This window comes from Pseudophryne corroboree, chromosome 2 (genome assembly GCF_028390025.1).
Source record: "Pseudophryne corroboree isolate aPseCor3 chromosome 2, aPseCor3.hap2, whole genome shotgun sequence".
Lineage (NCBI taxonomy): Eukaryota > Metazoa > Chordata > Amphibia > Anura > Myobatrachidae > Pseudophryne > Pseudophryne corroboree.
Genome location: NC_086445.1, coordinates 3597442 through 3620448, shown reverse-complemented (window position 1 = coordinate 3620448; position 23007 = coordinate 3597442). Strand labels below are relative to the sequence as shown.

Genomic DNA, 23007 nt, shown 5'->3' with positions numbered 1-23007 from the left:
TTCAGAAGTGTGAGGAAGGACCAGCGTCTCTGCAGCCTGTGTAGAGGAAAATGGCGCTGAGCTGTGTGAGCTGTGAGGACGAAGCTCCGCCCCCTTAATGGCGCACTTCAGTCCCGCTTTTTTGAAATATATATTTATACTGGTGGGGGTTAGGACAGTGCCTAAGCACTTCTGTCCCCTCTTGCCAGTTTATTTTGAGGCTTTTCTGCTGCCCACGGTGCCCCCCGCGCCCTGCACCCTGTAGTGCTGTTGTGTGTGTGGGAGCATGGCGCACAGCGTGCGATCGCTGTGCAGTACCTCAGAATGCCGTCACTGAAGTCTTCTCATCTTCTTCTACTCACCTATCTTCTGACTTCTGGCTCTGTAAGGGGGGTGACGGCGGGCTCTGGGAACGAGCAGCTAGGCGTACCTAGCGATCAAACCCTCAGGAGCTAATGGTGTCCTGTAACCAGAAGCAGAGCCTTGAAACTCACAGAAGTATGTCTGACTACTCTCCCCTAAGTCCCACGAAGCAGGGAGCCTGTTGCCAGCAGTTCTCCCTGAAAATAAAAAACCTAACAAAAGTCTTTTCAGAGAAACTCAGTAGAGCTCCTCAGTGTGCATCCAGTCTGCCTGGGCACAATTCTAAAACTGGAGTCTGGAGGAGGGGCATAGAGCGAGGAGCCAGTTCACACCCTTTCAAAGTCTTAAAGTGCCCACGTCTCCTGCGGATCCCGTCTATACCCCATGGTTCTAATGGTGACCCCAGCATCCTCTAGGACATATGAGAAATGTGATGGGACAAAGTCCTGGAGTTCTCTCCATAGAGGGCCCAATATGCACAGCCTGACAGGATGAAGATGGCTGAGACAATGCTGTGACCTGTCATGGCCTGGAGTGTGTCAGTGAACTTTCTATGCTGTGCCCGACCTTCGGCTGTAGCTGACACTTGGAGGTGGATATCAGTTTTATGTGCGTCTGGAGAAGAGATGCTGTGCATGGAGAGGTGCTGTGCTTGAGAAGAGGTGTTATGCTGAAGAGGTGCTATTTCGTAGAAGAGGCATTATGCTGAAAGGCACCGTTCTGGAGAGGCACTGTGCTGGAGAAGAGGTGCTGTGCTGGAGAAGAGGTGCTGTACTGGAGAAAAGGTGATGTGCTGGGAGGCACTGTGCTGATGAAGAGGTGCTGTGCTGAGATGTGCTGTGCTGGAGAAGAGGCATTATGCTGGAGAGGTGCTGTGCAGGAGAAGAGCTGTTATGCTGGAAAGGCACTGTGCAGGAGAGGTGCTGTGCCGGAGAAGAGGCATTATGCTAGAGAGGCGCTGTGCTAAAGAAAAGGTGTTATGCTGCAGATTGCTGTGCTGGAGATAAAGCATTATGTGCTGGAGAGATGCTATGCTGGAAAAGAGGTATTATGCTGTAGAGGTGCTGTGCTGGAGAAGAGGCATTATGCTGGAGAGGTGCTGTGCTAAAGAAGAGGTGTTATGCTGGAGAGGTGCAGTGCTGGAGAAGAGGTGTTATGCTGGAGAGGCGCTGTGCTGGAGAAGAGGCATTATGCTGGAGAGGTGCTGTGCTGGAGAAGAGGCATTATGCTGGAGAGGTGCTGTGCTAAAGAAGAGATGTTATGCTGGAGAGGTACAGTGCTGGAGAAGAGGTGTTATGCTGTAGAGGCATTGTGCTGGAGAAGAGGTGTTATGCTGGGTAGGCACTGTGCTGGAAAGGAAGCATTATGCTGGAGAGGCGCTGTATTGGAGAAAAAGTGTTATGCTGGAGAGGCGCTGTGCTGAAGAAGAGGCATTATGCTGGAGAGGTGCTGTGCTGGAGAAGAGGAGTTATGCTGGAGAAGATGTGATGTGCTTTTGAAGAGGTGTTATGCTGTAGAGGCACTGTGATTGAGAGGTTCTGTGCATGAGAGGTGCTGTGCTGGAGAAGAGGCGCAGTTCTGTAGAAGAGGGTGTTATGCTGGAGAGACGCTGTGCTGGAGAAGAGGCACTATGCTGGAGAAACGCTGTGCTGGAGAAGAGGCACCATGCTGGAGAGATGCTGTGCTGGAGAAGAGGCGTTATGCTGGAGAGATGCTGTGCTGGAGAAGAGGTGTTATGCTGGAGAAGTGTTGTGCTTTTGAAGAGGTGTTATGCTGAAGAGGCACTGTGATGGAGAGGTTCTATGCATGAGAGGAGCTTGGCTGGAGAAGAGGCATTATGCTGGAGAAGAGGCTCAGTACTGTAGAAGAGGTGTTATACTGGAGAAGAGGCGTTATGCTGGAGAAGAGGCTCAGTACTGTAGAAGAGGTGTTATACTGGAGAAGAGGCATTATTCTGGAGAAGAGGCTCAGTACTGTAGAAGAGGTGTTATACTTGAGAAGAGGCGTTATGCTGGAGAAGAGGCTCAGTACTGTAGAAGAGGTGTTATACTGGAGAAGAGGCGTTATGCTGGAGAAGAGGCTCAGTACTGTAGAAGAGGTGTTATACTGGAGAAGAGGCATTATGGTGTAGAAGAGGCTCAGTACTGTAGAAGAGGTGTTATGTTGGAGAAGAGGCATTATGCTGGAGAGACGCTGTGCTGGAGAAGATGCATTATGCTGGAGAGGCGCTCGGCTGGAGAAGATGACTAAGAGCGTCATCCTCCACCAACCAAGATGTCATCTGACACAATGCATCATGGAGGCTCTGTGGCATGGTTGATATGAAGAGTATTACATAGAGAATGGGCAGGCACAATGAATTCTATGTCAGCCTACATGAAAGGCCAAAAGAGTGCTTCTCTAGTGCTTGGTGCTCCCTGTGCTTGGTGGTCTCACATCCTGGATGACCTTGATGAAACTTAGTAGCATAGAAACTCTGTAGTACATATGTATAATAAATTATTGTTCCCTCATGATGACACCAACCATCAAGATCCAATCATCATGTCTGGCAAAGAACAGATGCAAATTCTGAAACAACGTATGAGAGGAAGAAGGAAAACCTTAGGGGAGAATTTGGGATAATCTATGACGGAGATCATCACTGAGAGGGTGTCACATAGCTACTCAAGCTGACGGAAAAACAAAATGTCCATCTCCATGACACTGAAATCTTCATCATCCTCAATAGGTGCAGTGTGAGGGAGGAAAGCTTGGGAGAGCAACGTGGAGCTCCTGAGTCCTGACATCGATTGCACACAACATCCTGCTTCAACTTCACCATCACGCTCTTTCATAATGGAATCCAGTGGGTGGTATACATCTGATGAGGACTCAATATCTGTGTAGTGAACTATCTGACTGTACTGCAGGGAACCCTGTGTGGTGGACTGTCTGACAGTAGTGCAGGGAACCCTGTGTGGTGGACTGTGACTGTAGCGCAGGGAACCCTGAGTGGTGGACTGTCTGAATGTAGTGCAGGGAACCCTGTGTGGTGGACTTTCTGACTGTAGTGCAGGGAACCCTGTGTGGTGGACTGTCTGACTGTAGTGCAGGGACCCTGTGTGGTGGGCTGTCTGACTGTAGTGCAGGGAACCCTGTGTGGTGGACTGTCTGACTGTAGTGCAGGGAACCCTATGTGGTGGACTGTCTGACTGTAGTGAAGGGAACCCTGTGTGGTGAATTGTCTGACTAGTGCAGGGACCCTGTGTGGTGGACTGTATAATGCTAATGCAGGGACCCTGTGTGGTGGACTGTCTGACTGTAGTGCAGGGAAACCTGTGTGGTGGACTGTCTGACTGTAGTGCAGGGAACCCTGTGTGGTGGACTGTCTGACTGTAGTGCAGGGACCCTGTGTGGAGGGCTGTCTGACTGTAGTGCAGGGAACCCTGTGTGGTGGACTGTCTGACTATAGTGCAGGGAACCCTGTGTGGTGGACTGTCTGACTGTAGTGAAGGGAACCCTGTGTGGTGAATTGTCTGACTAGTGCAGGGACCCTGTGTGGTGGACTGTATAATGCTAATGCAGGGACCCTGTGTGGTGGACTGTCTGACTGTAGTGCAGGGAAACCTGTGTGGTGGACTGTCTGACTGTAGTGCAGGGAACCCTGTGTGGTGGACTGTCTGACTGTAGTGTAGGTACCCTGTGTGGTGGACTGTCTGACTGTAGTGTAGGTACCCTGTGTGGTGGACTGTCTGACTGTAGTGCAGGGAACCCTGTGTGGTGGACTGTCTGACTGTAGTGCAGGGACCCTGTGTGGTGGACTGTCTAACTGTACTGCAGGGAACCCTGTGTGGTGGACTGTCTGACTGTGGTGCAGGGAACCCTGTGTGGTGGACTGTCTGACTGTAGTGCAGGGACCCTGTGTGGTGGACTGTCTGACTGTAGTGCAGGGAACCCTGTGTGGTGGACTGTCTGACTGTAGTGCAGGGAACCCTGTGTGGTGGACTGTCTGACTGTTGTGCAGGGAACCCTGTGTGGTGGACTGTCTGACTGTAGTGCAGGGAACCCTGTGTGGTGGACTGTCTGACTGTAGTGCAGGGAACCCTGTGGGGTGGACTGTCTGACTGTAGCGCAGGGACCCTGTGTGGTGGACTGTCTGACTGTAGCGCAGGGAACCCTGTGTGGTGGACTATCTGACTGTAGCGCAGGGAACCCTGTGTGGTGGACTGTCTGACAGTAGTGCAGGGACCCTGTGTGGTGGACTGTCTGACAGTAGTGCAGGGAACCCTGTGTGGTTGACTGTCTGACTGTGGTGCAGGGAACCCTGTGTGGTGGACTGTCTGACTGTAGTGCAGAGAAACCTGTGTGGTGGACTGTCTGACTGTAGTGTAGGGACCCTGTGTGGTGGACTGTCTGACTGTAGTGCAGAGAAACCTGTGTGGTGGACTGTCTGACTGTAGTGTAGGGACCCTGTGTGGTGGACTGTCTGACTGTAGTGCAGGGAACCCTGTGTGGTGGACTGTCTGACTGTAGTGAAGGGAACCCTGTGTGGTGAATTGTCTGACTAGTGCAGGGACCCTGTGTGGTGGACTGTATAATGCTAATGCAGGGACCCTGTGTGGTGGACTGTCTGACTGTAGTGCAGGGAAACCTGTGTGGTGGACTGTCTGACTGTAGTGCAGGGAACCCTGTGTGGTGGACTGTCTGACTGTAGTGCAGGGACCCTGTGTGGAGGGCTGTCTGACTGTAGTGCAGGGAACCCTGTGTGGTGGACTGTCTGACTATAGTGCAGGGAACCCTGTGTGGTGGACTGTCTGACTGTAGTGAAGGGAACCCTGTGTGGTGAATTGTCTGACTAGTGCAGGGACCCTGTGTGGTGGACTGTATAATGCTAATGCAGGGACCCTGTGTGGTGGACTGTCTGACTGTAGTGCAGGGAAACCTGTGTGGTGGACTGTCTGACTGTAGTGCAGGGAACCCTGTGTGGTGGACTGTCTGACTGTAGTGTAGGTACCCTGTGTGGTGGACTGTCTGACTGTAGTGTAGGTACCCTGTGTGGTGGACTGTCTGACTGTAGTGCAGGGAACCCTGTGTGGTGGACTGTCTGACTGTAGTGCAGGGACCCTGTGTGGTGGACTGTCTAACTGTACTGCAGGGAACCCTGTGTGGTGGACTGTCTGACTGTGGTGCAGGGAACCCTGTGTGGTGGACTGTCTGACTGTAGTGCAGGGACCCTGTGTGGTGGACTGTCTGACTGTAGTGCAGGGAACCCTGTGTGGTGGACTGTCTGACTGTAGTGCAGGGAACCCTGTGTGGTGGACTGTCTGACTGTTGTGCAGGGAACCCTGTGTGGTGGACTGTCTGACTGTAGTGCAGGGAACCCTGTGTGGTGGACTGTCTGACTGTAGTGCAGGGAACCCTGTGGGGTGGACTGTCTGACTGTAGCGCAGGGACCCTGTGTGGTGGACTGTCTGACTGTAGCGCAGGGAACCCTGTGTGGTGGACTATCTGACTGTAGCGCAGGGAACCCTGTGTGGTGGACTGTCTGACAGTAGTGCAGGGACCCTGTGTGGTGGACTGTCTGACAGTAGTGCAGGGAACCCTGTGTGGTTGACTGTCTGACTGTGGTGCAGGGAACCCTGTGTGGTGGACTGTCTGACTGTAGTGCAGAGAAACCTGTGTGGTGGACTGTCTGACTGTAGTGTAGGGACCCTGTGTGGTGGACTGTCTGACTGTAGTGCAGAGAAACCTGTGTGGTGGACTGTCTGACTGTAGTGTAGGGACCCTGTGTGGTGGACTGTCTGACTGTAGTGCAGGGAACCCTGTGTGGTGGACTGTCTGACTGTAGTGCAGGGACCCTGTGTGGTGGACTGTCTGACTGTAGTGCAGGGAACCCTGTGTGGTGGACTGTCTGACTGTGGTGCAGGGAACCCTGTGTGGTGGACTGTCTGACTGTAGTGCAGGGACCCTGTTTGGTGGACTGTCTGACTGTAGTGCAGGGAACCCTGTGTGGTGGACTGTCTGACTGTAGTGCAGGGAACCCTGTGTGGTGGACTGTCTGACTGTAGTGCAGGGAACCCTGTGTGGTGGACTGTCTGACTGTAGTGCAGGGAACCCTGTGTGGTGGACTGTCTGACTGTAGTGCAGGGAACCCTGTGTGGTGGACTGTCTGACTGTAGTGCAGGGAACCCTGTGTGGTGGACTGTCTGACTGTAGTGCAGGGAACCCTGTATGGTGGACTGTCTGACTGTAGCGCAGGGAAACCTATGTGGTGGACTGTCTGACTGTAGCGCAGGGAACCCTGTGTGGTGGATTGTCTGACTGTAGTGCAGGGAACCCTGTATGGTGGACTGTCTGACTGTAGCGCAGGGAAACCTATGTGGTGGACTGTCTGACAGTAGTGCAGGGACCCTGTGTGGTGGACTGTCTGACAGTAGTGCAGGGAACCCTGTGTGGTGGACTGTCTGACTGTGGTGCAGGGACCCTGTGTGGTGGACTGTCTGACTGTGGTGCAGGGAACCCTGTGGGTGGACTGTCTGACTGTAGTGCAGGGAACCCTGTGTGGTGGACTGTCTGACTGTAGTGCAGGGGACCCTGTGGGGTGGACTGTCTGACTGTAGTGCAGGGACCCTGTGTGGTGGACTGTCTGACTGTAGTGCAGGGAACCCTGTGTGGTGGACTGTCTGACTGTAGTGCAGGGAACCCTGTGTGGTGGACTGTCTGACTGTAGTGCAGGGAACCCTGTGGGGTGGACTGTCTGACTGTAGTGCAGGGAACCCTGTGTGGTGGACTGTCTGACTGTAGTGCAGGGAACCCTGTGGGGTGGACTGTCTGACTGTAGCACAGGGAACCCTGTGTGGTGGACTGTCTGACTGTAGCGCAGGGAACCCTGTGTGGTGGACTGTCTGACTGTAGTGCAGGGAACCCTGTGTGGTGGACTGTCTGACTGTAGTGCAGGGAACCCTGTGTGGTGGACTGTCTGACTGTAGTGCAGGGAACCCTGTATGGTGGACTGTCTGACTGTAGCGCAGGGAAACCTATGTGGTGGACTGTCTGACTGTAGCGCAGGGAACCCTGTGTGGTGGATTGTCTGACTGTAGTGCAGGGAACCCTGTATGGTGGACTGTCTGACTGTAGCGCAGGGAAACCTATGTGGTGGACTGTCTGACAGTAGTGCAGGGACCCTGTGTGGTGGACTGTCTGACAGTAGTGCAGGGAACCCTGTGTGGTGGACTGTCTGACTGTGGTGCAGGGAACCCTGTGTGGTGGACTGTCTGACTGTGGTGCAGGGAACCCTGTGGGTGGACTGTCTGACTGTAGTGCAGGGAACCCTGTGTGGTGGACTGTCTGACTGTAGTGCAGGGGACCCTGTGGGGTGGACTGTCTGACTGTAGTGCAGGGAACCTGTGTGGTGGACTGTCTGACTGTAGTGCAGGGAACCCTGTGTGGTGGACTGTCTGACTGTAGTGCAGGGAACCCTGTGTGGTGGACTGTCTGACTGTAGTGCAGGGAACCCTGTGGGGTGGACTGTCTGACTGTAGTGCAGGGAACCCTGTGTGGTGGACTGTCTGACTGTAGTGCAGGGAACCCTGTGGGGTGGACTGTCTGACTGTAGCGCAGGGAACCCTGTGTGGTGGACTGTCTGACTGTAGCGCAGGGAACCCTGTGTGGTGGACTGTCTGACAGTAGTGCAGGGACCCTGTGTGGTGGACTGTCTGACAGTAGTGCAGGGAACCCTGTGTGGTGGACTGTCTGACTGTGGTGCAGGGAACCCTGTGTGGTGGACTGTCTGACTGTAGTGCAGAGAAACCTGTGTGGTGGACTGTCTGACTGTAGTGTAGGGACCCTGTGTGGTGGACTGTCTGACTGTAGTGCAGGGAACCCTGTGTGGTGGACTGTCTGACTGTAGTGCAGGGAACCCTGTGTGGTAGACTGTCTGACTGTAGTGCAGGGAACCCTGTGTGGTGGACTGTCTGACTGTAGTGCAGGGAACCCTGTGTGGTGGACTGTCTGACTGTAGTGCAGGGAACCCTGTGTGGTGGACTGTCTGACTGTAGTGCAGGGAACCCTGTGTGGTGGACTGTCTGACTGTAGTGCAGGGAACCCTGTGGGGTGGACTGTCTGACTGTAGCACAGGGAACCCTGTGTGGTGGACTGTCTGACTGTAGTGCAGGGAACCCTGTATGGTGGACTGTCTGACTGTAGCGCAGGGAAACCTATGTGGTGGACTGTCTGACTGTAGTGCAGGGAACCCTGTGTGGTGGACTGTCTGACTGTAGTGCAGGGAACCCTGTATGGTGGACTGTCTGACTGTAGCGCAGGGAAACCTATGTGGTGTACTGTCTGACTGTAGCGCAGGGACCCTGTGTGGTGGACTGTCTGACTGTAGCGCAGGGAACCCTGTGTGGTGGACTGTCTGACTGTAGCACAGGGAACCTGTGTGGTGGACTGTCTGACTGTAGTGCAGGGACCCTGTGTGGTGGACTTTCTGACTGTAGTGCAGGGAACCCTGTGTGGTGGACTGTCTGACAGTAGTGCAGGGACCCTGTGTGGTGGACTGTCTGACAGTAGTGCAGGGAACCCTGTGTGGTGGACTGTCTGACTGTGGTGCAGGGAACCCTGTGTGGTGGACTGTCTGACAGTAGTGCAGGGAACCCTGTGTGGTGGACTGTCTGACTGTGGTGCAGGGAACCCTGTGTGGTGGACTGTCTGACTGTGGTGCAGGGAACCCTGTGTGGTGGACTGTCTGACTGTAGTGCAGGGAAACCTGTGTTGTGTTGTGTTGTGGACTGTCTGACTGTAGTGCAGGGAACCCTGTGTGGTAGACTGTCTGACTGTAGTGCAGGGAACCCTGTGTGGTGGACTGTCTGACTGTAGTGCAGGGAACCCTGTGGGGTGGACTGTCTGACTGTGGTGCAGGGAACCCTGTGTGGTGGACTGTCTGACTGTAGTGCAGGGAACCCTGTGGGGTGGACTGTCTGACTGTAGTGCAGGGAACCCTGTGTGGTGGACTGTCTGACTGTAGTGCAGGGAACCCTGTGGGGTGGACTGTCTGACTGTAGTGCAGGGAACCCTGTGGGGTGGACTGTCTGACTGTAGTGCAGAGAACCCTGTGTGGTGGACTGTCTGACTGTAGTGCAGGGAACCCTGTGTGGTGGACTGTCTGACTGTAGTGCAGGGAAACCTGTGTTGTGTTGTGTTGTGTTGTGGACTGTCTGACTGTAGTGCAGGGAACCCTGTGTGGTAGACTGTCTGACTGTAGTGCAGGGAACCCTGTGTGGTGGACTGTCTGACTGTAGTGCAGGGAACCCTGTGGGGTGGACTGTCTGACTGTAGTGCAGGGAACCCTGTGTGGTGGACTGTCTGACTGTAGTGCAGGGAACCCTGTGTGATGGACTGTCTGACTGTTGTGCAGGGAAACCTGTGTTGTGTTGTGGACTGTCTGACTGTAGTGCAGGGAACCCTGTGTGGTGGACTGTCTGACTGTAGTGCAGGGAACCCTGTGGGGTGGACTGTCTGACTGTAGTGCAGGGAACCCTGTGTGATGGACTGTCTGACTGTAGTGCAGGGAAACCTGTGTTGTGTTGTGTTGTGGACTGTCTGACTGTAGTGCAGGGAACCCTGTGTGGTAGACTGTCTGACTGTAGTGCAGGGAACCCTGTGTGGTGGACTGTCTGACTGTAGTGCAGGGAACCCTGTGTGGTGGACTGTCTGACTGTAGTGCAGGGAACCCTGTGTGGTGGACTGTCTGACTGTAGTGCAGGGAACCCTGTGGGGTGGACTGTCTGACTGTAGTGCAGGGAACCCTGTGTGGTGGACTGTCTGACTGTAGTGCAGGGAACCCTGTGTGATGGACTGTCTGACTGTAGTGCAGGGAACCCTGTGTGATGGACTGTCTGACTGTTGTGCAGGGAAACCTGTGTTGTGTTGTGGACTGTCTGACTGTAGTGCAGGGAACCCTGTGTGGTGGACTGTCTGACTGTAGTGCAGGGAACCCTGTGGGGTGGAATGTCTGACTGTAGTGCAGGGAACCCTGTGTGATGGACTGTCTGACTGTAGTGCAGGGAACCCTGTGTGATGGACTGTCTGACTGTAGTGCAGGGAACCCTGTGGGGTGGACTGTCTGACTGTAGTGCAGGGAACCCTGTGTGATGGACTGTCTGACTGTAGTGCAGGGAACCCTGTGTGGTGGACTGTCTGACTGTAGTGCAGGGAACCCTGTGTGATGGACTGTCTGACTGTAGTGCAGGGAACCCTGTGTGGTGGACTGTCTGACTGTAGTGAAGGGAACCCTGTGTGGTGAATTGTCTGACTAGTGCAGGGACCCTGTGTGGTGGACTGTATAATGCTAATGCAGGGACCCTGTGTGGTGGACTGTCTGACTGTAGTGCAGGGAAACCTGTGTGGTGGACTGTCTGACTGTAGTGCAGGGAACCCTGTGTGGTGGACTGTCTGACTGTAGTGTAGGTACCCTGTGTGGTGGACTGTCTGACTGTAGTGTAGGTACCCTGTGTGGTGGACTGTCTGACTGTAGTGCAGGGAACCCTGTGTGGTGGACTGTCTGACTGTAGTGCAGGGACCCTGTGTGGTGGACTGTCTGAGTGTAGTGCAGGGAACCCTGTGTGGTGGACTGTCTGACTGTAGTGCAGGGAACCCTGTGTGGTGGACTGTCTGACTGTTGTGCAGGGAACCCTGTGTGGTGGACTGTCTGACTGTAGTGCAGGGAACCCTGTGTGGTGGACTGCCTGACTGTAGTGCAGGGAACCCTGTGGGGTGGACTGTCTGACTGTAGCGCAGGGACCCTGTGTGGTGGACTGTCTGACTGTAGCGCAGGGAACCCTGTGTGGTGGACTATCTGACTGTAGCGCAGGGAACCCTGTGTGGTGGACTGTCTGACAGTAGTGCAGGGACCCTGTGTGGTGGACTGTCTGACAGTAGTGCAGGGAACCCTGTGTGGTTGACTGTCTGACTGTGGTGCAGGGAACCCTGTGTGGTGGACTGTCTGACTGTAGTGCAGAGAAACCTGTGTGGTGGACTGTCTGACTGTAGTGTAGGGACCCTGTGTGGTGGACTGTCTGACTGTAGTGCAGAGAAACCTGTGTGGTGGACTGTCTGACTGTAGTGTAGGGACCCTGTGTGGTGGACTGTCTGACTGTAGTGCAGGGAACCCTGTGTGGTGGACTGTCTGACTGTAGTGCAGGGACCCTGTGTGGTGGACTGTCTGACTGTAGTGCAGGGAACCCTGTGTGGTGGACTGTCTGACTGTGGTGCAGGGAACCCTGTGTGGTGGACTGTCTGACTGTAGTGCAGGGACCCTGTTTGGTGGACTGTCTGACTGTAGTGCAGGGAACCCTGTGTGGTGGACTGTCTGACTGTAGTGCAGGGAACCCTGTGTGGTGGACTGTCTGACTGTAGTGCAGGGAACCCTGTGTGGTGGACTGTCTGACTGTAGTGCAGGGAACCCTGTGTGGTGGACTGTCTGACTGTAGTGCAGGGAACCCTGTGTGGTGGACTGTCTGACTGTAGTGCAGGGAACCCTGTGTGGTGGACTGTCTGACTGTAGTGCAGGGAACCCTGTATGGTGGACTGTCTGACTGTAGCGCAGGGAAACCTATGTGGTGGACTGTCTGACTGTAGCGCAGGGAACCCTGTGTGGTGGATTGTCTGACTGTAGTGCAGGGAACCCTGTATGGTGGACTGTCTGACTGTAGCGCAGGGAAACCTATGTGGTGGACTGTCTGACAGTAGTGCAGGGACCCTGTGTGGTGGACTGTCTGACAGTAGTGCAGGGAACCCTGTGTGGTGGACTGTCTGACTGTGGTGCAGGGACCCTGTGTGGTGGACTGTCTGACTGTGGTGCAGGGAACCCTGTGGGTGGACTGTCTGACTGTAGTGCAGGGAACCCTGTGTGGTGGACTGTCTGACTGTAGTGCAGGGGACCCTGTGGGGTGGACTGTCTGACTGTAGTGCAGGGACCCTGTGTGGTGGACTGTCTGACTGTAGTGCAGGGAACCCTGTGTGGTGGACTGTCTGACTGTAGTGCAGGGAACCCTGTGTGGTGGACTGTCTGACTGTAGTGCAGGGAACCCTGTGGGGTGGACTGTCTGACTGTAGTGCAGGGAACCCTGTGTGGTGGACTGTCTGACTGTAGTGCAGGGAACCCTGTGGGGTGGACTGTCTGACTGTAGCACAGGGAACCCTGTGTGGTGGACTGTCTGACTGTAGCGCAGGGAACCCTGTGTGGTGGACTGTCTGACTGTAGTGCAGGGAACCCTGTGTGGTGGACTGTCTGACTGTAGTGCAGGGAACCCTGTGTGGTGGACTGTCTGACTGTAGTGCAGGGAACCCTGTATGGTGGACTGTCTGACTGTAGCGCAGGGAAACCTATGTGGTGGACTGTCTGACTGTAGCGCAGGGAACCCTGTGTGGTGGATTGTCTGACTGTAGTGCAGGGAACCCTGTATGGTGGACTGTCTGACTGTAGCGCAGGGAAACCTATGTGGTGGACTGTCTGACAGTAGTGCAGGGACCCTGTGTGGTGGACTGTCTGACAGTAGTGCAGGGAACCCTGTGTGGTGGACTGTCTGACTGTGGTGCAGGGAACCCTGTGTGGTGGACTGTCTGACTGTGGTGCAGGGAACCCTGTGGGTGGACTGTCTGACTGTAGTGCAGGGAACCCTGTGTGGTGGACTGTCTGACTGTAGTGCAGGGGACCCTGTGGGGTGGACTGTCTGACTGTAGTGCAGGGAACCTGTGTGGTGGACTGTCTGACTGTAGTGCAGGGAACCCTGTGTGGTGGACTGTCTGACTGTAGTGCAGGGAACCCTGTGTGGTGGACTGTCTGACTGTAGTGCAGGGAACCCTGTGGGGTGGACTGTCTGACTGTAGTGCAGGGAACCCTGTGTGGTGGACTGTCTGACTGTAGTGCAGGGAACCCTGTGGGGTGGACTGTCTGACTGTAGCGCAGGGAACCCTGTGTGGTGGACTGTCTGACTGTAGCGCAGGGAACCCTGTGTGGTGGACTGTCTGACAGTAGTGCAGGGACCCTGTGTGGTGGACTGTCTGACAGTAGTGCAGGGAACCCTGTGTGGTGGACTGTCTGACTGTGGTGCAGGGAACCCTGTGTGGTGGACTGTCTGACTGTAGTGCAGAGAAACCTGTGTGGTGGACTGTCTGACTGTAGTGTAGGGACCCTGTGTGGTGGACTGTCTGACTGTAGTGCAGGGAACCCTGTGTGGTGGACTGTCTGACTGTAGTGCAGGGAACCCTGTGTGGTAGACTGTCTGACTGTAGTGCAGGGAACCCTGTGTGGTGGACTGTCTGACTGTAGTGCAGGGAACCCTGTGTGGTGGACTGTCTGACTGTAGTGCAGGGAACCCTGTGTGGTGGACTGTCTGACTGTAGTGCAGGGAACCCTGTGTGGTGGACTGTCTGACTGTAGTGCAGGGAACCCTGTGGGGTGGACTGTCTGACTGTAGCACAGGGAACCCTGTGTGGTGGACTGTCTGACTGTAGTGCAGGGAACCCTGTATGGTGGACTGTCTGACTGTAGCGCAGGGAAACCTATGTGGTGGACTGTCTGACTGTAGTGCAGGGAACCCTGTGTGGTGGACTGTCTGACTGTAGTGCAGGGAACCCTGTATGGTGGACTGTCTGACTGTAGCGCAGGGAAACCTATGTGGTGGACTGTCTGACTGTAGCGCAGGGACCCTGTGTGGTGGACTGTCTGACTGTAGCGCAGGGAACCCTGTGTGGTGGACTGTCTGACTGTAGCACAGGGAACCTGTGTGGTGGACTGTCTGACTGTAGTGCAGGGACCCTGTGTGGTGGACTTTCTGACTGTAGTGCAGGGAACCCTGTGTGGTGGACTGTCTGACAGTAGTGCAGGGACCCTGTGTGGTGGACTGTCTGACAGTAGTGCAGGGAACCCTGTGTGGTGGACTGTCTGACTGTGGTGCAGGGAACCCTGTGTGGTGGACTGTCTGACAGTAGTGCAGGGAACCCTGTGTGGTGGACTGTCTGACTGTGGTGCAGGGAACCCTGTGTGGTGGACTGTCTGACTGTGGTGCAGGGAACCCTGTGTGGTGGACTGTCTGACTGTAGTGCAGGGAAACCTGTGTTGTGTTGTGTTGTGGACTGTCTGACTGTAGTGCAGGGAACCCTGTGTGGTAGACTGTCTGACTGTAGTGCAGGGAACCCTGTGTGGTGGACTGTCTGACTGTAGTGCAGGGAACCCTGTGGGGTGGACTGTCTGACTGTGGTGCAGGGAACCCTGTGTGGTGGACTGTCTGACTGTAGTGCAGGGAACCCTGTGGGGTGGACTGTCTGACTGTAGTGCAGGGAACCCTGTGTGGTGGACTGTCTGACTGTAGTGCAGGGAACCCTGTGGGGTGGACTGTCTGACTGTAGTGCAGGGAACCCTGTGGGGTGGACTGTCTGACTGTAGTGCAGAGAACCCTGTGTGGTGGACTGTCTGACTGTAGTGCAGGGAACCCTGTGTGGTGGACTGTCTGACTGTAGTGCAGGGAAACCTGTGTTGTGTTGTGTTGTGGACTGTCTGACTGTAGTGCAGGGAACCCTGTGTGGTAGACTGTCTGACTGTAGTGCAGGGAACCCTGTGTGGTGGACTGTCTGACTGTAGTGCAGGGAACCCTGTGGGGTGGACTGTCTGACTGTAGTGCAGGGAACCCTGTGTGGTGGACTGTCTGACTGTAGTGCAGGGAACCCTGTGTGATGGACTGTCTGACTGTTGTGCAGGGAAACCTGTGTTGTGTTGTGGACTGTCTGACTGTAGTGCAGGGAACCCTGTGTGGTGGACTGTCTGACTGTAGTGCAGGGAACCCTGTGGGGTGGACTGTCTGACTGTAGTGCAGGGAACCCTGTGTGATGGACTGTCTGACTGTAGTGCAGGGAAACCTGTGTTGTGTTGTGTTGTGTTGTGGACTGTCTGACTGTAGTGCAGGGAACCCTGTGTGGTAGACTGTCTGACTGTAGTGCAGGGAACCCTGTGTGGTGGACTGTCTGACTGTAGTGCAGGGAACCCTGTGTGGTGGACTGTCTGACTGTAGTGCAGGGAACCCTGTGTGGTGGACTGTCTGACTGTAGTGCAGGGAACCCTGTGGGGTGGACTGTCTGACTGTAGTGCAGGGAACCCTGTGTGGTGGACTGTCTGACTGTAGTGCAGGGAACCCTGTGTGATGGACTGTCTGACTGTAGTGCAGGGAACCCTGTGTGATGGACTGTCTGACTGTTGTGCAGGGAAACCTGTGTTGTGTTGTGGACTGTCTGACTGTAGTGCAGGGAACCCTGTGTGGTGGACTGTCTGACTGTAGTGCAGGGAACCCTGTGGGGTGGAATGTCTGACTGTAGTGCAGGGAACCCTGTGTGATGGACTGTCTGACTGTAGTGCAGGGAACCCTGTGTGATGGACTGTCTGACTGTAGTGCAGGGAACCCTGTGGGGTGGACTGTCTGACTGTAGTGCAGGGAACCCTGTGTGATGGACTGTCTGACTGTAGTGCAGGGAACCCTGTGTGGTGGACTGTCTGACTGTAGTGCAGGGAACCCTGTGTGATGGACTGTCTGACTGTAGTGCAGGGAACCCTGTGTGATGGACTGTCTGACTGTAGTGCAGGGAACCCTGTGTGGTGGACTGTCTGACTGTAGTGCAGGGAACCCTGTGGGGTGGACTGTCTGACTGTAGTGCAGGGAACCCTGTGTGATGGACTGTCTGACTGTAGTGCAGGGAACCCTGTGTGGTGGACTGTTTGACTGTAGTGCAGGGAACCCTGTGTGATGGACTGTGTTATGATTCCAGCACTCTGGTCTGAGGAGATCTTATTGCAAGGACCGGAGCACTGGAACGTAATGCTGGGAAAGGGGAATGGAAAGGGAATAGCCCCTGGCGCCCTATCTCCGTTGTCTCGCCCGTGCTGTCAGTACACTCTTGCGAGACTATGGTTGCTTGAGCCCATGGCAGCCGCGTTTGAAGGGCGGATTACGTCTGCCCAACTTCGATGCCCCCTCAGGTCTTAATGAGAGACAAAGAGTGTACCGAGACAGGGTAACAACAAGGGGCCCTCTTACTGAAACAACCAAAAGCCAGGGGCTACTAACTAGCCTAAAACTAAATGTATGTGCGGTTTGCCGCCAAAGGAAAAGAACAACAAAGGAAATGTTGACCACACACCCACACAACACTTTTGTGTACCGGCGGTGACAGCATAAGGAGAACCCTCTGCAAAACACCAGTGACAGAAATAATAATGGAATACAGCGGCCTAGGCCGACGGACGCGGCAGAGCCGCTACTCACGGAACCGGTACGAATACTGGCAAACGGACAGGAACTCCCAATGCTGCTGACACAGACTCTTAGAACTGGAGGACAGGCAGAATCCCAAACGAAAGACCGGTGGACACCAAGAAGCCAAAAACTTGACCAGGCACAGGCAAAGGCACTGGACCTCAGGACAGGAACGCCTCACGGCAGGACACGGGATCAGACATAGGAATCGACACAGGAAGCACAGGAACTAGCAGGAACCAAGCTCAGAACTCAAGCAGACTGGATACCCAGAAATATCACCAGCATCTGTGAACTGCAGTCAGCCAGCATATAACAGAGAGGCCTAATTAATAATCTCATGCAGCTGCCCTGTTGCATGACTCCAAACTGACAAGATGCAATTAGCAGCCAGGTGAGGCTGAACACATGGGAACAAGCTGCAATTACACAGACTCACCAGCGGCAGCAGACAAGAGTATTCTAAAACAGAGCAACAGGAAATCCTGGCATGCAAGACAACTTTATAAACATAAAATAGGAATGAACCACTACCTGTGGTTCATAACAGTATCCCCTCCTTAAGGGTGAGCTCTGAGCACCCCATGACACCCACGGGGAACATGAACAGAAGTATAACATAAAATACATAACCAAAATGCAAAAATGGAAATGAGCCACAGCCGTGGCTCATAACATTACCCCCCCTTGAGGAGGGGTCAAAGGACCCCAAAATACAGACTATCCAAAACAAGGAATACACAAAAAAAAAACCTGACACACTGGTCTAACAGACACGAAAACAGAAACAAGCTGCAACCACAGCTTGTAACAGTGCCCTCCCCCTGACGGTGGCCACTGGACACAAGATAAGGAAAACAAAAATCTTTTTTTTTTTTTTTATATCAAGGCAAGAGTCAAAAATTATTTCTTTTTCTTCTTCTTCTTCTTCTTTTCACAAAGCTCTTTAGGTCTGACCAAGGTAATTCCCCAAACATTGTCTGAACTGATGGTACCACCCAGCAAGGCTGCGTTCAAATCAGAGACAGGTTTCTTACCCTTGGGAGCTGAACTTTCTGGCAAAGTACTATTATTAGAAGAAGAAGAAGTCAGAAAAGCACATCCTGCAGTCAAAACAACGGGCTGGGACTCTTGTACCGAGTTTACAGTATTTGGTGGACTCTCAGCAGACAAGACGGGTGACTTAGAGGAACCTGAACCAATTTCTTTGGAACCATATCTTTTAATAATTGCATCACTGAATGCTGGGGGATCCTGAAGAATGGGATCTTCAGCTTTCATTAGGCTGGTCGCCCACTCAAAAGGCTCTCCTCTAAAAGAATAAATCAGATAAAGCACAAGGTTCTCTGAAGTGATGCCCAGAAATGGTCTAGACAACATAATAATGTAATAGTGTTTGTAAAGCGCCAGAAAATGGGCTAAGTCCCCATCAAAGATTATGGATGTTGAGATATCAGAGTCAGAATCTGTTTCCTTCCCATCTGACTGACTGGAGTGCTTTGCTAGGACCTGGTCACTATTGACCTTACTCGAGGCTGAGACTCTCTGAACCCCACCCGGGGCAGTGACTTTCTGAACCCCACCCGGGGCAGTGACTTTCTGAACCCCACCCGGGGCAGTGACTTTCTGAACCCCACCCGGGGCAGTGGCCTCCGGGAACCCCGCTGGGGCAGTGGCCTCCGGGAACCCCGCTGGGGCAGTGGCCTCCGGGAACCCCGCTGGGGCAGTGGCCTCCGGGAACCCCGCTGGGGCAGTGGCCTCCGATTCTTTTACTGGGACCGAGCCGTCGGCCTATCCCACTGAGACCGAGCCATCGGCCTCCCTCTCTGAGTCGATAATTATCGAAACTTCTCCCGGGACTATGACTTCCGGAACTTTTGCTGAAGCTATAACCTTCAGAACCTCCACTAATGCTACACCTCTTAAGTTCTTTCCTGGGGAAGCGACCTCTAGACCCTTCTTAGAGGTTGCGTCTCTCGAGACCCCACTTGGGGATATTACTTCAAAGATCCCTTCTGGGGTTTTGCTTCTCGAGTTCCCTTCTAGAACTATGGTTTCAGATACCCTTTCTGGGGTTGCGCTCTTCAAGTCCCTACCTGGAGTAACAGCTTCTGAGACCCCTTCTGGTATGGAAACCTGAGCTAAAATATTTGATGTCCCTCTATAAGCTAGAGCATTGGGTACCGCTCCAGCACTCTGGGCATCGGGTACCGCTCCAGCACTCTGGGCATCAGGTACCGCTCCAGCACTCTGGGCATCGGGTACCGCTCCAGCACTCTGGGCATCGGGTACCGCACCAAGATCCTGAGCATCGGGCACCTCTCCAGGACCCTGGGCAATGGGCACCACTCCAGGAACCTGGGCAACGGGCACCACTCCAGGAACCTGGGCAATGGGCACCACTCCAGGAACCTGGGCAACGGGCACCACTCCAGGACCCTGGGCAACGGGCACCACTCCAGGACCCTGGGCAACGGGCACCACTCCAGGACCCTGGGCATCGGGCACCACTCCAGGGGCTTGCAACTCTGCTTCAACAGGAACCTCAAGAGAGGAGAGAAACATTCTCTTTTGATTCCTAAATCTATAATGGGGCTCCCTTGCCCAAGGACCCCAATTATAGGACAGAGAGCTTTTTAGTGTGGGTTGTGTGACAAGTACCTCTGCCACAGTAGAGACAGGAGTAGGTCTTGTATCCTGACTCAACTTGGCCAGAGGGCAAGACTCGTCACCACACTTTGGCTTGCGCAACTCACAGGTCTGCAGATAGTGGCCTAAACCCCCACAATATAGGCATAAGTTTAAGTTTCTGCAACACAGACGCCCCTCTTCTGAGAGCCTGGGCCGCAGAAAACTTTTAAACCTTTTCTCTTCAATTAAACCAGAGGATTCTCTTGTCACCATACTGTGAACAAGAGTCTCTTTAGAGATAGATGTACTCTCAACGACTTCTGGCAAGATCAGCAAGATTTTAGTCAGAAGGTTTTGCAGTTGCTTTAGGGATTGCTGCAAAACTTCTAGTCGCTCTGGTCTCAAAGCACTGAAAACAGAGTTCAGGGCTGCGAGAGTTGCCTGCAGGGCTTGCATAGTAGACATAGGAGGATTTAAAACTAGACAAGACTAGACAAGGCAAGACTAGACAAGGCAGGACTAGACAAGGCAGGACTAGACAAGGCAGGACTAGACAAGGCAGGACTAGACAAGGCAGGACTAAATTTTTGCTAAACAAAACAAGACTTTTTTTTTTTTTTTAAACACCGGACTTTTTTTTTTTTTTTTTAAAACACCGGACTGGATTCTAAACACCGGACTGGATTCTAAACACCGGACTGGATTCTAGACTAGACACTGGACTGGGCCAAAAAAGAAAAAAAGTTTTATTTCTTTTTTGTGGTATGGCTGGTGATAATGTTATGATTCCAGCACTCTGGTCTGAGGAGATCTTATTGCAAGGACCGGAGCACTGGAACGTAATGCTGGGAAAGGGGAATGGAAAGGGAATAGCCCCTGGCGCCCTATCTCCGTTGTCTCGCCCGTGCTGTCAGTACACTCTTGCGAGACTATGTTGCTTGAGCCCATGGCAGCCGCGTTTGAAGGGCGGATTACGTCTGCCCAACTTCGATGCCCCCTCAGGTCTTAATGAGAGACAAAGAGTGTACCGAGACAGGGTGATAACAAGGGGCCCTCTTACTGAAACAACAAAAAGCCAGGGGCTACTAACTAGCCTAAAACTAAATGTATGCGCGGTTTGCCGCCAAAGGAAAAGAACAACAAAGGAAATGCTGACCACACACCCACACAACACTTTTGTGTACCGGCGGTGACAGCATAAGCAGAACCCTCTGCAAAACACCAGTGACAGAAATAATAATGGAATACAGCGGCCTAGGCTGACGAACGCGGCAGAGCCGCTACTCACGGAACCGGTATGAATACTGGCAAACGGACAGGAACTCCCAATGCTGCTGACACAGACTCTTAGAACTGGAGGACAGGCAGAATCCCAAACGAAAGACCGGTGGACACCAAGAAGCCAGAAACTTGACCAGGCTCAGGCAAAGGCACTGGACCTCAGGACAGGAACGCCTCACGGCAGGACACGGGATCAGACATAGGAATCGACACAGGAAGCACAGCAACTAGCAGGAACCAAGCTCAGAACTCAAGCAGACTGGATACCCAGAAATATCACCAGCATCTGTGAACTGCAGTCAGCCAGCATATAACAGAGAGGCCTAATTAATAATCTCATGCAGCTGCCCTGTTGCATGACTCCAAACTGACAAGATGCAATTAGCAGCCAGGTGAGGCTGAACACATAGGAACAAGCTGCAATTACACAGACTCACCAGCGACAGCAGACAAGAGTATTCTAAAACAGAGCAACAGGAAATCCTGGCATGCAAGACAACTTTATAAACATAAAATAGGAATGAACCACTACCTGTGGTTCATAACAGTATCCCCTCCTTAAGGGTGAGCTCCAAGCACCCCATGACACCCACGGGGAACATGAACAGAAGTATAACATAAAATACATAACCAAAATGCAAAAATGGAAATGAGCCACAGCCGTGGCTTATAACAGACTGTCTGACTGTAGTGCAGGGAAACCTGTGTGGTGGACTGTCTGACTGTAGTGCAGGGAAACCTGTGTTGTGGACTGTCTGACTGTAGTGCAGGGAAACCTGTGTGGTATGCCCTGCACCCCCCCCCCCCCCCATAATCTGGCTATGGTCTTCTCCCTCTGAGTAAACCATTTATCTTCCCTGAGCTCAGACTCAGCACCAGACAGATCCCGCAATGTGTAAGTCTGTGCCTTTTTCTACACTAGCAGTAGATGCGCCACTCTCTACAGAACGTCAGCCACGCCGCCACCATTTTCTCAGACAGATGGATGTAGTCTGCAGAGACCCTTCTGACACTGTGTATATTGTGTGGAATGAACCAGTAACGAGCAGATGCCGGAGCTGCTGCAAACACGTCTTTACTCTCAGACTCCATTAGTCTCAGACACATAGCCACCAGGGGGGGCTTCCAAGGCACAGGCAAAATAAACATGAGGCGACGTCCAGGGACACTACATGTAATTACATCACTTAGACTATGGGTTATACTACAACGAACTACGGCTTCAGTTCCACTATCAGCAGCGACCATTCTAGGTAAGGAGAAACATGACTGTAAGATGGTAACATAGTAACAGAGTTTAGTTAACGAGGTTGAAAAGAGGCAAAATGCGCATCGGGTTCATCCTGTATTCTGTATTAAGAAGTGAACATTATAATGCACCAGCTGAAGTAATGATTTCTTACCACTCCCAGATACTTAATGTCAATATATTAAATGCTATAGTCTTGGATATATTTTCCAGTTAGACATTTGTCCAATCCATTTTTAAATGCATTTACAGGGTCCGCCATTATTACCTTCTCCGGCAGGGAGTTCCAAATCTTTATTGCCCTTACTGTGAAGAACCCTTTCCTACGTTGTGTACGTAATTTCCTCTCCTCTATCCTCAGCTAGTGCCCACGCGTCCTATACAGAGTTCTTTTAATAAACAAATCCCCTGCTAGCTCCTTGTAATGACCCTTTACATATTTGTAGATATTAATAATATTACTAATGTCTCCTCTTAGTCTCCTCTTTTCTAGTGTATACATATGTAACCTCGTAAGCCTTTCCTCGTACTCCAGTGTCTCTAACCCTTTAATCACTTTAGTAGCTCGCCTTTGAACTCTTTTTAGTTCCCCGATATCTTTTTTATAATAAGGTGCCCAGAACTGAATACAATATTCCAGGTGCGGACAAACCAATGATTCATACAGCGGCAGAATTACATCCTCGTCCCTTGTCTCAATTCCCCGTTTTACGCACCCAAGCACTTTACTTGCCTTCTTTACTGTGCTTTGACGTTGTGTACTTGTGGTACCCTGCAGGGTCCCTGAATAGCCCAGTAGTAAGGCCTGTACGCTGTAGATAAAAGTACAGGACTCCCTGGGATCCCGGTGCCTTTAATGATTTAGAGGAGGGGCGGGACCTACCTGGAGGTTTGATTGACAGACTGGTGGGAGGAGACTGGATTGGCTGTTGGAAGAGGCGGATTTTGAGGACTCAGTGTGAGGAGTGCAGCAGCGTGGAAGGAGGCAGGAGAGTGAGCTGGTAAGGTAACCAGGCTGACAGGATTAGTGGCCACCACTGACTGCACTAGTGATCGGCGGCTAGCTGGGAGAGTGCTGCGGGCAGAGGTTCCAGTGGCACAGCCAGCCATACAACACTGGGTGTGGGCGACATCTCAGCGGGAGACACGGAGCGGAGATCGGGAAGCCGGTGACAGCACAACCCTTGGAGCGCCTCGCAGACAAGGTGCAGCCACGTG

The 23007-nt window shown here is 53.1% G+C and overlaps 1 protein-coding gene across 1 annotated transcript in view; it reads right to left on the bottom strand.

The window, feature by feature from the left end:
* Positions 1 to 23007, bottom strand: part of LOC135051255 (transient receptor potential cation channel subfamily M member 2-like) — a 195941-nt gene that overhangs the window by 64072 nt on the left and 108862 nt on the right. The gene's annotated exons all lie outside the window — the stretch shown is intronic.